The sequence below is a fragment of the Cebus imitator genome, unplaced genomic scaffold, assembly GCF_001604975.1.
Source record: "Cebus imitator isolate Cc_AM_T3 unplaced genomic scaffold, Cebus_imitator-1.0 Scaffold217, whole genome shotgun sequence".
In the NCBI taxonomy this organism is placed as follows: domain Eukaryota; kingdom Metazoa; phylum Chordata; class Mammalia; order Primates; family Cebidae; genus Cebus; species Cebus imitator.
This window is the reverse complement of record NW_016107532.1, coordinates 3,151,235-3,160,722: the sequence shown is the minus strand read 5'-3', so window position 1 is coordinate 3,160,722 and position 9,488 is coordinate 3,151,235. Positions and strand designations below refer to the sequence as shown.

General features: G+C 47.5%; 1 protein-coding gene across 3 annotated transcripts in view; it reads right to left on the bottom strand.

Annotated features, from left to right (window-relative positions):
• The window catches only part of DCAKD (dephospho-CoA kinase domain containing), a 37,331-nt gene that overhangs the window by 23,843 nt on the left and 4,000 nt on the right, over positions 1-9,488 (bottom strand). The window contains exon 1 of one of the 3 annotated variants that reach the window (XM_017549390.2): positions 3,208-3,320. The exons of 1 other annotated variant lie outside the window; for it this stretch is intronic. The gene's annotated coding sequence lies outside the window, so the exon portion shown is untranslated. Of the gene's footprint in view, positions 1-3,207; positions 3,321-9,488 lie in introns of those variants that run through there. One more of the 3 variants, XM_017549389.2, reaches the window with a different exon arrangement.

Sequence of the window (9,488 nt, the reverse complement as noted above, 5' to 3'; positions counted from 1 at the left end):
CTACTCAGGAGGCTGAGGCAGGAGAATTGCCTGAACCCAGGAGGCAGAGGTTGCGGTGAGCCGAGATCGCGCCATTGCACTCCAGCCTGGGTAACAAGAGTGAAACTCCGTCTAAAAAAAAAAAAAAAAAAGGAAAAAAGAATGATTAGAAATTTCGATGGTTAAATAAAAAGTGGTTCTTTTTTTTTTTTTTCCAAAAGATGAGGGGAAATCAAATCAAATGGTATATATTTAGACTTCACTGCAGATTTAAATGAGAATTTTCACAGCTTTATTTTAAAATACCAACATTCACAATGAACCAGAAATTTTATCCTCTGTAACTAATGTAAAGCTGTCAATCTGCAGGTAATTTTCTTTTTCTTTTTTTTTAGACGGAGTCTTGCTCTTATTGCCCAGGCTGGAGTGCAGTGGCATAATCTCCGCTCACTGAAACTTCTGCTTCCCAAGTCCAAACGATTTTCCTGCCTGAGCCTCCCAAGTAGCTGTCAGGCACCCGCCACTACGCCTGGCTAATTTTTTGTATTTTTAGTAGAGATTGGGTTTCACCATGTTGGCCAGGCTGGTTTCAAACTCCTGACCTCATGATTCACCGACCTTGACCTTCCAAAGTGCTGGGATTGCAGGCATGAGCCACCATGCCCTGCTAATATTTCTGTATTTTTTGTAGAGATGGAGTTTCACCATGCTGGCCAATCTGGTCTCAAACTCCTGGCCTCAGGTGATCTGCCTGCCTTGGCCTCCTAGAGTGCTGGTATTACTAGCCATGAATCACCATGCCTGTTCGTTCTTTCTTTATCTCTCTTTTTTTTTTTTTTTGAGACGTAATGCAGTGGTGCCATCTCAGATCTCAGCTCACTGCAACCTCCGCCTCCCAGGTTCCAGCGATTCTCCTGCCTCCACCTCTCAAGTAGCTGGGATTAGAGGCGCCCGCCACCATGCCCAGCTAATTATTTTGTATTTTTGGTAGAGACAGTGGTTTCACCATGTTGACCAGGCTGGTCTTGAACTCCTAACCTCAGGTGATCCAGCTGCCTTAGCCTCCCAAAGCGCTGGGATTATAGGTGTGAGTGACGCCGCCGGTAATTTTCAAAACAGAGCTAAGCTCCCTTCAGCTATCAGCCCTCATCTTTTGTACAAGCAAGAGAGGCTGAGACCCTTTAAAGGTTATTTACCGGGGGACAGACTCAGACCTTGCTCAAAACAGACAGAAGAGAATTTGGTGGGAATTTAGGGCCCTGCTAAGACAAAAACCACCCGAACCTGCCCGTACACTTTCTATCTCTCTAGCATTTCACCCCCTTCCCCAGGCCTATGCCAGCACTGTGTCACACCAACTCAATCGTAAATTATTCAGGTAAAATGAGCACTCTCTCTCCCACAAAAACAAAAACACATTTAAAACATAAAACATATTCAAAGACTTCCATTTCCTCATCTTCTTTTTTCTTTTTTTAAGTTTTATTTTTTAAAAAGATGGGGTTTCACCATGTTGGTGAGGCTGGTCTTGAACTCCCGACCTCAGGTGATCCACCCGCCTTGGCCTCCAAAGTGCTTGGATTACAGGCGTGAGCCACCGCGCCCGGCCTCCTCATCTTTGGAATTGAGACTTAATGTCAAAATTCACTCAGGTAGTTTGAATCATTTTCCCTTAACTAAGGGAGAGAGTGAAAAATCTTTGAAAACTCTATAAGCAAACACCTGAGATGCCAACACCTCGTTTGCGGAGCTGGGGAAGGAAGAGGCTTCTCCCCACCCCGCCTTCACAGATTGTGTGAAGGCACATCTGTCCCAGTATAATAAATGATTACTTGGTAGTAGTGGTCCCCCAGGCCCACCTGAATCCTTCTCTTCTGTGTCTTGTGTCTTTCTTTCCTGGGATCTATCGTCTCCACACACAAAAGAACATTCACTTAGTCTTAGCAATGATACCAAATATATTTAGAAATAATCATATAATTAATTATATAATCAATATAATCAATCCTATTAAATCATTATTCTTTATTAATCTTTGCTTTAGTATTATAGGATAGAATCATTTTAGTCTTATAGTACAGACATAATCAGGTGAAATATAATTAGGAACCGAAGGGACATCGTGAGAAGTGATCAGGAGGTGAGAGCCAGAGCCTTGCGGTAGTGCCAGCCCCTGGAAAGGGGCCTGTTACTTAGCAGGCAGGCCTTGCGGTAGCGCCAGTGCATGGGAAGGCGCCCCTTAAGCCGTGAAGGGGAGTTTCCCTTTCACTGGGGGAGTTCAGAGAACACTCTGCTCTGCCTGGCTCTTGAAGAAGGCCTGACATAAGCCAGGCCTGCCTGCAGACATCCAGGGGCTTAAATGCCTCTCTGTGGCGCTGTGCTCTGATGGTCACCATCCTTGCCCACTTTCATGTTCCACTTTCCCACCCGCTGCTCTTTTTAAGTTCTTAGAAGTCGTGAAAAGAATAGAGAAATCCTGGCCGGGCATGGTGGCTCACGCCTGTAATCCAAGCACTTTGGAGGCCAAGGTGGGCGGATCACCTGAGGTCGGGAGTTCAAGACCAGCCTGATCAACATTGTTATACCCCATCTTGAAAAAAAAAAAAAGAAAAAAAGCCTAAAAGCCTTTGATCTTTCTGATAAGTGCATAGAAAGATGCTGACGTATGTGCCTCCCCTCCTTGCAGCAGCTACCTGAAAGGGAGGGGCCCCCTGTACTGTAGGCACGTGATTTGCTTGACCCTATTAATCATGTCAGGTGATTCATTCTTCTTACCCTGCCTCCCTGCCTTGTATACAATAAATATCAGCGTGTCCAAGCATTCAGTGCCACTACTGGACTCTGCGCCTTGGTGGTAGTGGTCTCCCGGGCCCAGCTGAATTCTCTTATCTCTGTGTCTTTCTTTCCTGCGATCTATCGTCTCTGTACACAAAAGAATACCCACTAGACCCTGCGGGGTTGGACCCTGCAGGAAATAACATCTTGCTTTGCAGGGCTGCTGTCAAGACTATGGGCCGTGGATATAAAAGCGCTTGCCCTAGTGCTGGCCGCACACGATGCGCTCAATACATCGTAACTCAGGCTTTCAAAAAAGGCGCGTACGCCCCACCAGGCCGCGAAACTGGAACGCCAGGCGCGGAGGCAGCCCCGTGTAGCAGCCGCAGCCAGGGCCCGCCCCCTCCCCGGTGCCCGGCCCGCTCCCACCGGCCCCCGCGGCGCGCTACGTACCCAGCGCCTCCGACCGGTCCTAGGCCGCCGCCTCTAGCCCAATCTCCGCGGCGCTTACAGGGTGGCTCAGCGCGCGAGGCGGGACCTCTGGGGCGCGCGCACGCGAAACGGACGTCCGGCCAACGGGAGGGCGGGGCCGGGACAGGTGGGCGGGACCTTGAGAGGTGGGCGGGACCTTGAGAGGTGGGCGGGGGCGAGCTCGGCCCCGGATTGCGGCTCAGAAGTCCCCAGTCCCCGACCCGGAGCTGTAACTTTTCCTTTGCCGGGAGCCGGGAAGGAGAGGGAGAAGAGAGGGGCGAAACTGCAGGGTCCTAACTTCAGATTCAAGCTCGGCCACTCACTACTTGTGCAGCCTTGGTAGTGATGATCATGAGCACTTTGTAGGATTATCTCGGCCCGCACCGTCCTCAAGATGGATACTATCATCATCCCCATTTTACACAAGAGGAAACTATGTTTAGCGGTTAATCTATTTGCCCTCTCATACAAAGTAACTTGATTGCAGAACTTGTCCATACAAGCCTAGCAAGTCACTTAGCCTCTCATCCTGTCTCCTCTCTTAAAGCGGGGTAATTGCAACTGTGCAGCAGTTGAAAGAATACATAAAAGTCAGGTACAGTGGCTCACACCTGTAATCTCAGCACTTTGGGAGGCCTAGGTGGGAGGATCACTTGAGCCTCCAGGAGTTCGAGACCAGCCTAAACAAGAATGAGACTAACCCCCTGATAGCTACAAAAAATAAACTAGCCAGGCATGGTGACAGTGTAGTCTCAGCTACTCAGGTGGCTGAGGCAAGATGACTTGAGCCCAAGAGGTCAAGGCTGCAGTGAGCCATGATGGTGCCACTGTACTCCAGCCTGGGCAACAAAGTGAAACCTTGTCTCAAAAAAAAAAATAAAGCATCTAGGCCGGGCGCTGTGGCTCATGCCTGTAATCCCAGCATTTTGGGAGGCCAGTGCAGATGGATCACCTAAGGTAAGGAATTTGAGACCAGCCTGACCAACATGGCTGAATCCCATCTCTATTTAAAATACAAAAATTAGCCGGCCATGGTGGTGGATGCCTGTAATCCCAGCTACAAGGGAGACTGAGGTAGGAGAATTGCTTGATCCCGGGAGGCAGTGGTTGCAGTGAGCCGAGATCAGGCCATTGCACTCCAGCTGGGAGACAGAGCAATATTCTATATCAAAAAAAAAATAAAAAAATAAAAAAATAAAAAAAAAGCAAGCATCTAGTTATGCCTCACATATAGCAGGAAGCTTTTTTTGTTGTTTTTCTGGGGTTTTTTTGAGACGGAGTTTCACTCTGTCACCCAGGCAGGGGTGCAGTGGCATGATCTCCGCTCACTGTAGCCTCTGCCTCCCAGGTTCAAGCGATTCTCCAGCCTCAGCTTCCCAAGTAGCTGGGATTACAGGCGTATGCCACCACACCGGCTAATTTTTTTTATTTTTATTTTTGAGACGGAGTTTCACTCTTATTGCCCAGGCTGGGGTGCAATGGGGCAATCATGGCTTACTGCAACCTCCACCTCCCGGGTTCAAGCAATTCTCCTGCCTTAATCTGCCAAATAGCTATTATTACAGGCATGCGCCACCACACTTGGCTAATTTTGTATTTTTAGTAGAGATGGAGTTTTACCATGTTGGCCAGGCTGGTCTCGAACTCCTGACCTCAGGTGAGCCTCTCACCGCGGCCTCCCAAAGTGCTGGAATTATAGGCGACAGCCACCATGACCCACCAGTAGGAATTTTTAAATTAACACCTACCCTGCCTCCCTTCCCTCTCCTTAAACTGTATTTCTGTTCTCTACTTCCTTTAAGGTAGGAATCTTGTCCATCTACCACTCCAATACCCAGTGCCCTGCACGAGAGGGATTCAATATATTGAGGAATGAAGTAATTTAACATCTTTCTCAGATCACCTCAGTCTCTGAAAGCTTTCTTCCCGACTTCAACAGTCAAGGAGGCCTACTGCCATAACCCAATAAATAGGATTCTGTCTTGTATCCAAAAAAGCCATTTAGTCCAAATACCGTGCCAGTATTTGAATCTCTTCCACATTATCTCCGCCATCTATTCATGTACATGTCCTGTGTTGGGGAACTCATTGCCACTGAAGACAGTTCTTTATTTATTTGCTTATTTTTGAGATGGAGTCTCACTCTGTCACCCAGGCTGGAGTGCAGTGGTGCGATCTTGGCTCACTGCAACCTCCACCTCCTGGGTTCAAGCCATTCTCCTGCCTCAGCGTCCCGAGTAGCTGGAACTACGGATGTGTGCCACTGTGCCCAGCTAATTCTTTGTATTTTTAGTACAGACAGGGTTTCACCATCTTAGCCAGGATGGTCTCAATCTCCTGACCTTGTGATCTGCCCGCCTCAGCCTCCCAAAGTGCTGGGATTACAGGCATGAGCCACTGCACCTGGCAACAGTTATTTTTAATGTCCAATCCTGGTAGTTAGAAAGTTTTTTAATAATATCTCTCCTAGTTTTAAACCGTGGGGCCATGCAGAACAAATCTAATTCCTATTCTATAGAGCCAGATCTAATGGCTCAATTCCCCTCTTGATCAAACAACATATGGATAATCTAGTCCTGTGGTTCTCAACCTTTTCCCTTCTCCTGACACAGCCAAGAGATACCCAGATTTCCAACAGTAACCATGACTGGCCAAGGCAGGGATAGGGCCAGGCCCGTCCTGTATCTCCAGATTATCTGGATCTTCCTGGGACACAGTGTTAGGAAACTCCAGATGATCCTACTTTTCTCAGATACTGCCTTACTGTATTATAACTATTCATGTACAAGTGAAAGCCTTGTCTTCTAAGGAGGTATCCTTGTGGTTCAGTCTGCCAAAAGCAGCTGCACCTCTCCCCCAGGAGGATCCCACCACAGGAACAGCTGACAGGCTGCTACAGGGTCTTCAACCCAGGCATCTCCTCCATAATGAAACTTGGCCTTTGCAGTTTTCATGTGATGCCATCAAGGGCTTCTTGAGCTCAAATATGTCTTTCGTGATTCAGGATGGCAATAATAAACTTTGAGCCGATTCTAGCTGCTTACACGATCTCATTTCATCCTGACAATGGCCTGCATCTCAGTCACCTGTGTCGTTAGCAAGTAGCATGATGCCTGGAATACAGTGCTGCTTCACAGTTTGTTTGATGAACAACCCTGAGTCCACTGGAGATGACTTCTTTAGCTTCTGGTTCTTAAATTTATTTTCTGTACATCTATTTTATTATTTATTTATTTTTGAGACAGGGTCTCACTCTGTCACCCAGGTTAGTGCAGGGGCATGATCTTGGCTCACTGCAACCTCTGCCTCCCAGGCTCAAGTGATCCTCCCACCTCAGCCTCCCAATGAGTAGCTGGGACCACAGGCATGTATTAGCATGCCTGGCTAATTGTTTGTCGTTTTGGTTGAGACAGGGTTTTGCCATGCTGCTCAGGCTGGTCACAAATTTTTGAGCTCAGGCAATCCACCTGCCTCAGCCTCCCAAAGTGCTGGGATTACAGGTGTGAGCACTGCGCCTGGCCTGTTTCAGTAAATATTAATACGCAACTAAATGTATGCCATAGTTCACAACCAACCAACCCTCCTGTAGGTCCTCACCAGCTGGAAATCCAATCTCCTGAGCCTGGAACTTAAGGCCTTCCAGGTTGGCCCAGATCACAACTCTAGACACACATCTTACCATATGTTCCTCCTTAAGAAAGAGGAAGGAGGAAGGGAATTTAGTTACTGTACCAGACTTCGTGTTAAAACATCTATGTTCAAGTCTGAGCTTCATAGTAAGTAGCAGTGAAACTGAACAAATAACTGAACTTCTTTGTTTTCTCACTGTAAGACAAGAGTAATACCCGCCCTGTTCATCCTGCAGGGTCAAACAGGATAGCTGACAGTGGGGATCAAATGAGATGGTATGCTGGTGCATTATGTGTGCAATAAAGCATTGTACAAATATAAAAAGTCAATATACTCTGTGTTCCTGCCTCAGCCCTTGCTTGTTACATTTCTTTCCCTCCCTCCCTCCTTCCCTCCCTCCCTCTCTTCCTCCCTCTGTCTCTCCTTTCCTTCTTTTTTAAATTCTTATACTTTAAGTTCTGGAGTACATGTGCAGAACATGCAGTTTGTTACATAGGTATACAGGTGCCATGGTGGTTTGCTGCACCCATCAACCTATCATCTACATTAGGTATTTCTCTATCTCTCCCCAGCCCCCCACCCCGACAGGCCCCAGTGTGTGATGTTCCCTCCCTGTGTCCATGTGTCCTCACTGGCTTTTTTTTTTTTTTTTTTTTGAGACAAGTTCTTGCTCTGTCGCCTAGGTTGGAGTGTAGTGGCACAATCTCAGCTCCACCTCCCAAGTTCAAGCAATTTAACCTTGCCTGCCTCTCCAATCTGAACTTTCAAAATGCTCCAGGCTGGGCATGGTGGCTCACATCTGTAATTCCAGCAGTTTGGGTGTCTGAGGTGGGAGAACCACTTGAGACCAGGAGTTCAAGACTAGCCTGGGCAACATAACAAAACCCCATCTCTACAAAAAAAATTTTTTAAAACTTAGCTGAGTGTGGTGGCGTGTGCCTGTAGTCCTGCCTACTTGAGAGACTGAGGTGGGAAGATCACTTGAGCACAGGAGTTTGAGGCTGCAGTGAGCGACGATAGTGCCACTGCACTCCAGCCTGGGCGACAAAGCTAGAACTGTCTGTATAAGGAAAAAAAAACAAAGAACAAAAAAACTTCTCACTTCTAAGCTCCAGTCCTAAGTCATATCATTCTCACTGCAACAGCTCAAAAGCACCCAAGTCTCAGGCGCCTAGACTTTTATGTTTTCTGCCTAGAACATCTACCCGTTTGTCTACTGCCCCTATGAACACTCAGCTAAGCCACCATGCCCCCTAGGACCTCCTGGCCCAGGTTAAGGGTCCTGCCTCAGATAGCCTGTGCTCCCGACTTTCGTAGGCACTGTGCTAGAACTGTTCTATCCCTGACTCTCCAGTTTCTGCCACAGAGGCTGACAAGTCATCAGTGTTCCTGAGGTTCGAATAAATAAATCACAACCTAGCTCACGGCTTCCTAGGTCCACCAGAAGAAAGGTTATCTCTGGTGGGGTGCAGTGGCTCATACCTGTAATCCCAGCACTTTGAGAGGCTGAGGAGGGTGGATCACCTGAGGTGAGGAGTTTGAGAACAGCCTGGCCGACATGGCAAAACCCTGTGTCTACTAAATATATAAAAAATCAGCCAGGTGTGGTGGCTCACACCTGTCATCCCAGCTACTTGGGAGGCTGAGGTAGGAGAATCGCTTGAACCTGGGAGTCAGAGGTTGCATTGAACAGAGATCACACCATTGCACTCCAGCCTGGGCGACAAGACCAAAGCTCCATCTCAAAAAAAAAAAAGTTATCTCTGGTAATGCTGGGAGTACAGCAAGGGCCTTGATCTGTGATGGACATTATGAGAAAGTTTTTTTTTAGTTATCATAGCAGTAATGCTGACCTCCTGGGAAGGGAAATAATAAGTGGGTATTGACTGTCCCAGACTCTCTATGTAAGTCTTATTTTACAGATAAGAACACTGAAGTTCAGAAAGGTTAAGTGACTTGCCTAAGATCATTCATTAAGTCAGAGGCAGAGCCAGGATTTAGAACCCAGGGAGTCACACTCTGTCTGCACTCTTTTATATATTATGTTTTCCTTTTTTTTTCTTTCCTGAGATGGAGTCTCCCTCTGTCACCCAGGCTGGAGTACAATGGCATTATCTCATCTCACTGTCTCACTGCAACCTCCCCCTCTTGGGAGGAGGAGCACTCCTCAAGTGCTTCTCCTGCCTCAGGCTCTCAAGTAGCTGGGATTACAGGTGCCTGCCACCGCGCCCAGCTATAATTTTTGTATTTTTAGTAGAGACGAGCTTTCACCATGTTGGCCAGGCTGGTCTTGAATTCCTGACCTCAGGTGAACTTCCCTGGCCTCCCAAAGTGCTGGGATTACAGGTGTGAGCCACTGCACCCAGCCTTCTTTCCTTTTTATGTAGAGATGCGCCTTGCCATGTTGTCCAGGCTGGAATGCAGTGACATGATCCTGGGTTCCAGCAATCCTCCCATCTCAGCCCCCCAAGTAGACAGGACCGCAGATGCATGCCACAATGCCATGCTAATTTTTGTGCTTTCTTTTTTTTTCTTTCTTTTTTTTTTTTTTAGAGACGGGGTCTCTCTATGTTGCCCAGGCTGGTTTCACACTCCTGGGCTCAAGTGATCCACCCATCTCTGCCTCCCAAAGT